Source organism: Anomaloglossus baeobatrachus, unplaced genomic scaffold (assembly GCF_048569485.1).
Source record: "Anomaloglossus baeobatrachus isolate aAnoBae1 unplaced genomic scaffold, aAnoBae1.hap1 Scaffold_3118, whole genome shotgun sequence".
Taxonomy (NCBI): Eukaryota; Metazoa; Chordata; class Amphibia; order Anura; family Aromobatidae; genus Anomaloglossus; species Anomaloglossus baeobatrachus.
Window position 1 is genome coordinate 87399 of NW_027442527.1, and position 6201 is coordinate 93599.

General features: G+C 48.3%; 1 pseudogene; it reads right to left on the reverse strand.

The window, feature by feature from the left end:
• Positions 1-1770: 1770 nt before the first annotated feature.
• Positions 1771-1977, reverse strand: LOC142268963 (U2 spliceosomal RNA; annotated as a pseudogene).
• Positions 1978-6201: the final 4224 nt, after the last annotated feature.

Sequence of the window (6201 nt, forward strand, 5' to 3'; positions counted from 1 at the left end):
GCAAACCTTTGAACGCAGGCGCAAATACACTGCCAACACCCCACATGGGCGCCCTGGACAAGCCAGGTCGTCACAGGTACTACACCAACACACTCTACACTCCGGCTAGGCACACCGAAGCTAAACACAAATCCTAGTTGCCTTCCTCCAGGGGCTGATGTCCACACCAGGGGGTGGGCCAGGCGGTTGATCCCACCCACCGAGGAGTTCACAGTCCTGGAGGCGGGAAAAGGAGTCAGATTAGAGATCAGTTTTGGAGTTAGAGAAGTGAAGAGGAGAGGAGACTGACCGTGTCCGGGTGTGTGGCCCGGGCACTCAGCAAGGTTGGCAGACGGTGGTGACCTTCTGCAGGAGAGGCTGATTGGAGTGAACCGTACGGACCGGGGATGGGCGGTGGCCCGCCGGTACCAGATCGGGGAGTGAAGAGAAGCCAGCACCATCCGGCAGGGCCTACGGACCCCGACCAGGCTAGGAGTCGCCGTAAAACCGGTCAAATCCGTTAGCGACAGGAACCTCCAGGGTTTCCCAGCAGTCAAGACCCGATTGAAGGCAACAGCTCACACCGTAGAGGGAAGCACAGTCACCGCCAAGGCTACAGTTCCCAGGGCCAGAGCCTGCGGGCAAAAGGGGCTCCCTCAGCATCCATCCAAGCTGGGGAGCGGGTTACCGGTGGGAAGCCCGCTAGATTTTGGGGGAATAAAAGGGGTCCAACACCACATCCCCACAGGTGCACACCCACCCATCAAAGAGAGCTATAAGCCAATACCACCTTCACATTGCCAGTGTACCAAGTACATGTTGAGCAACATGAAGGCGGCTGGGGTTATCCGTGACAGTTGTAGCCTTTGGGCAGCTCTGTTGATCCTGTTAAAAAAGAAGGACGGCACCACTCCCCGTATTGAGGAATCGCTAGCTGCATTGAGAACTGCAAATTATTTTTCTACCCTTGATCTCACTAGTCACTATTGGCAAGTGTCCGTTGCTGAGGCAGACCGGGAGAAGACCGCCTTCGCCACCCCTATGGGTCTCTGCGAGTTCAAAAGCATGCCCTTCGAGCTGTGCAATGCGCCAGGAACCTTCCAGAGGCTGATGGAATGCTGCTTGGACAAGATTTTAGGGTGTATAAAAAGGGAGATTAGATCCCGTGATCCCAACGTATTGTTACACCTCTATAAATCACTTGTAAGGCTACATCTGGAATATGGGAACCAGTTTTGGGCTCCACATTTTAATAAGGACATTCAGAAGTTAGAGTCAGTTCAAAGGTGGGCAACTAGACTACTACAAGGAATGGAAGGCCTCCCATATGATGACAAGTTGAAAAAGTTATTAAGTGATTATTGGCTGCAATGGGGCTTTCTGGCTGGTGCCAGCCTCTCTTCTTAGCACACAGGAACCACAATCCCTACACCATGCTTCAATGGATTCTCTCATCCCAGCCCAGTAAAACTACATATTTTACACAGTCATAAGCAGCCAAAAGGGATCTATTCTATTCAATTGCAAATGATCTAGATAAGACTGAGAATAAGATACTGCACGGGACATAGCAGAGTTGGTCAAGTTGAGTGGAGATGAGTTTGCTATTTGGCACAGCTTTTTGCATCAATAAAGCAAGTAAAAGGTGTGAAAGATAAAAAAAAGGGTGAAAGTGTGAAAAGTGAATTGGCCAAATTGAGGTGCATATAAAGTTTTTGCTTTCTTTCAATTAACTAATGGGGCTCATTTGAATCAGGTGAATTGAGTTCTGCTTTTGGAAACTGGGTTAAGAAGGGGTGCACCGGTCCTGGAGGTACTGCAATACCAGGTCAATGCGTGCAGTGGACAGAGCAAGATTTTTTCCATCTCCTTGTTCTAAAAATCCATTTAATATATGGTCCCCAGAGAGGGGACGTATCAGATATTAAACTGATAAGAACAGATTTAATTTTTTTTTTTTTCTGTTTATCAGTAGGACTTCAAAATAACAAAGGTGATCGCCTCCCGTTGCCTGGGAACCGTCCAGGCACAAGAGGGCTATGTGTCACCAGAAGGCGCACACACTTCCTCAAGGCCGGCAGACGTGCAATCCCAGGCACCTTCCAGTACCGACCAAGGTAGCGTCCTCCGAAACTACACTTGATCTTAGCCAAAAGGCCGAGAAGCTATAACCCGAATTGGTTACGGCCTTGAGTGGTTACAATCAGGCTCAGTCACCATGTGATAACGCTCTCAACTCTTTAGTTGCAGGCTCCCCTTGCTTCACCTCCACTGGCTGTGCTGCCATTTCCTCTCCCACCTGGAAGGTATACTTTATTCCACTATTTTCCTGTTTCTCTCTTCCCCCTTTTCCCATAACCTACTTTTATCTGCATTTGTGGGGTATCTATATGCTATTTACATCATAGTTTTATTCATTAATATGGAAGGGAAGAGTGCCCATGAGAGTGTTGAACTGCGGAGAGCAAGAGATTAAGCTGCTCCGATTTGCCACCATTGATAAGCTGTTCTCAGTAGATACACATGCTATCCAAACAGCAGCATCCACCATTGCTTCAGCCCACCCATTCAGTGACAGCTCACCAAGTCAGCCAGAGGAGTGGTGTAAGGAATTACACGTAGGCACTGACTCCACACCTTCACATCACAAGAAGGGGGTCTACAGGCTAGTGCAAGAATACGAGCAAGTCTTCAGCAAACATCCGCTAGACTTTTGAAGAATAAAAGGGGTCAAACACTACATCCCCACAAGTGCACACCCACCCATCAAAGAGAGATATAAGCCAAAACTACCTGCACATTACCAGTGTACCAAGGACATGTTGAGCAACATGAAGGAGGCTGGGGTTATCCGTGACAGTTGTAGCCTCTGGGCAGCTCCGTTGGTCCTGTTAAAGAAGAAGGACAGCACCACTCCCCTGTATTGAGGAATAGCTAGCTGCATTGAGAACTGCAAATTATTTTTCTACCCTTGATCTCACTAGTCGCTATTGGCAAGTGTCCGTTGCTGAGGCAGACCGGGAGAAGACCGCCTTTGCCACCCCGATGGGTCTCTGCGAGTTCAAAAGCATGCCCTTCGAGCTGTGCAATTTGCCAGGAACCTTCCAGAGGCTGATGGAATGCTGCTTGGGACACCGAAACTTTGAAACGGTACTGCTATACCTTTATGATGTTATTGTTTATTCTAAAGCAAACAAGATTTTAGGGTGTATAAAAAGGGAGATTAGATCCGGTGATCCCAACGTATTGTTACCCCTCTATAAATCACTTGTAAGGCCACATCTGGAATATGGGGTAAAGTCCTGAGCAGGTTGATAACCATTGGTTTGAGCATGGTAGGGTGTAGTGCGCATCTTCCTGCATCGGTAAAAGCTGCAGAAGTCCTTGAAGATTTCCGCTTCAAAGGCTGTGCCTTGATCTGTGAGGACTCTCTCTGAGTAGCCATGAGGTCTGCATAAGTGTGCTTGGAAGACCTTCGCTGCAGTATGGGCCATTAGATCTTTGACTTGTACCACAACCATAAATCTCGAGTAGTTGTCTACCATCGTAAGTGCATACGTGAGCTCGCCTCGATATTCTGCAACAAAACTCCCTTTTTCGATTTCAGTTTCAGCAAACACTCCTCTTCCTGTAGAAAATATTTATCATTACCTAAGACAGTCATTCTAATGCATGACAATATTAAGGCAATTTAGTTAAAACTTGTTTTAACTCACCTTTAAGGGGATTGATGTATTTCATGGTCAATCCAGGTTTGTCAGTGATGGCACTGACATAATGTATGGCGTCTTTTTCGGGCGTTATCCTTTGCCTTTTCATTGTGAAAATCCAGTTGCCTATATCAAAGCAAATTCTACTACTTGTAAAGTATGCAGAAAATGAAATGTAGAACATATAACATCAACTGCTTAGGAACGCATCATAGGTTAGTACTTAAAAGGATATTGTCATGTTCTAGTCATAATGCAAGCTGGACATTTTTCATGTTACCCTGTAATCGCCGGCCTGTTCTAATGCTCACAAGCCAAGATATAGGCTCAGCTGCTAAGGCTTCCCTCTGCCTTCTGAATGAAACTTGAATATGTCTGGGTCACTGTGTATATAGCAGGTGCTCAGAAAAAATAAGAGTCAATTCAATAGAAATAGCTCTGGCACACTATAGTGATCAATAACGTAAGAAAAGAACTCTTGGAATGCTGAAAATTCTTTATTTGTGCAAAAGGATAATTCATCCAACGTTTCGACCTTGTTTTTAGGTCTTTATCAAGGATAAAGTTATCTAAGATCATAAAGGGTTACAAAACCATATAAACACGTAATTAGTACATAGTACAACATAACAGTACAATATATTGCTACTTGAGAGTACAATGGGTCAAATGACCATGATGCACATACAAAAAATTTTTCCAAAGCCATAGTGAAAACATTTGTACTGAGGAAAGAAAATTTCCACATGACCTATCTGGAGAAACATTCTGGATCAAACAACCAAAAATAGTCAAGCAGGTAAATACACACCTATATGGATAACAGGATATGTGTTCAATTGTATAGCGTCATTGCCATTAAGGTACAAATGGAAAACTTGCAATCCTATATAGTGAAGGAAATGAACACATATCATATCAAAGAACACAGGAACATGGGTGTGAGAAAAACCTCAATGTTTATACTTTGTTCTTTATAATGGTGTGAACATGTATATGTCTCAGTACCTTATGCACTTGAGAATTCTAGTGAGTAGATCATGAAAGCCTATTTCAGAACTGGAATCGGTAAATAATTGTAGGTGGAATCTAAATGAAAAGATGGTACAAGTGTTATCATGACACGTGGGCTATAACACAATGAGGGGCACTGCAGCCAGAAACTTGAGATGCTGCCCCCTGACTGTTGGCCCCTATGCATGTTTAAATAGAGGTCTCCCCCTAGAAAGACACTGACCTGCCGCCCCCGCCTCCTGTGGTGTGACTGGCCTAAGCCCCGCCTCCTGGATACATATCACCGTGCTGCCCAGCTTCCAGCCTCTCGGCTGCAGGACCCGGACCTGTTTGGGCAGCCGGACACAGGGACCCGCTCCTGGAGGCGGTAAGAGAGCTATCAGCAGGGAGGTAAGCGTTTCAGCTCACAGCACTGTTAGCTGTGAGCGGCTCCCTCTATGCTGAGGCACAAGCGATGTGTGACCGGTGAGCGCGGCGTTCTAAGGGAACTACCCGCCCGCTGGTCCGCTTGTGCTCGCCATTATTTAACAACCTCACCCCCCCCCTCCCCCCACCCCCCCCCCTCCTCCCACCCCCCCCCCTCCTCCCCTAAAATCAGCATGGAGGAAAGCGTTCTGCTCACGGCGCTGTTTGCTATGAGCGGCTCCCTCCCTGCTGAGGCTCAAGCTACGTGCGCCGGCGAGCGGCGTTCTGAGGGAACTACCCGCCCGCCGGTCAGCTTGAGCCGCCATTAAGTTTGAAAAAGAGCGCTTCGCGCTCTTTGTCATTGGCCCCGCCCACCCGCCGCCCAGCAACCGCCGACCAGACACCGTCGCCAGTGCCGAGGAGGAGCTGGGTAGGGCTGTGTGCGCTCTGCACGGCACCTAAAAGGTGTGCCTCAGAGCGCAGCTGAAAAGCTCCGTTCTGAGGCGCATGGTGCCGGTAGAGAACGTGCGCTCAGCCTGCAGCTCCTGCCATAGACAGAGCAGGAGCTGCCGGCAAAGCGCACGGAAGTGACATGTCACTTCTTAGAACACAGCGATTCGGGCAACAGCTGAATCGCTGCGTTCTACTATGCAACGTGCGTACGGCCTCTACACAGTCTCCATAGACTGTGCAGGGGACGCAGGACGCATGAATTAGGCACACAGCCTAATTGAAGTGCAGACTCAGTGCAGTCCCTGTCACAGCGCAGGTTGGAGGCACGGTAGGGGAGAATCTAGTATGCAGGCACTAACCTGCAAGAGTCAAATCACCCCATCCCACACGCACTGAACTTCCCCTCCCCTCCGTTTGTATGCCCCGGGAATGCCAAGGGGGCTAGCCTGGGAATGAACCAGGGACCATGTGGGTCTCCCAGTGAGCGGGCGGGTTAAGGGATTCTGTTAGGACTTCAATGTTCAAATTGAGGGGGGCTGGTAGTGAACAGGGGCAAGAAGCAACAGTCAGCAGGTGGCGTGTTTTCCCTCCTGCTGATACCACACCTACACCAAGCCCCCTCCCAGGCCAAAACACACTC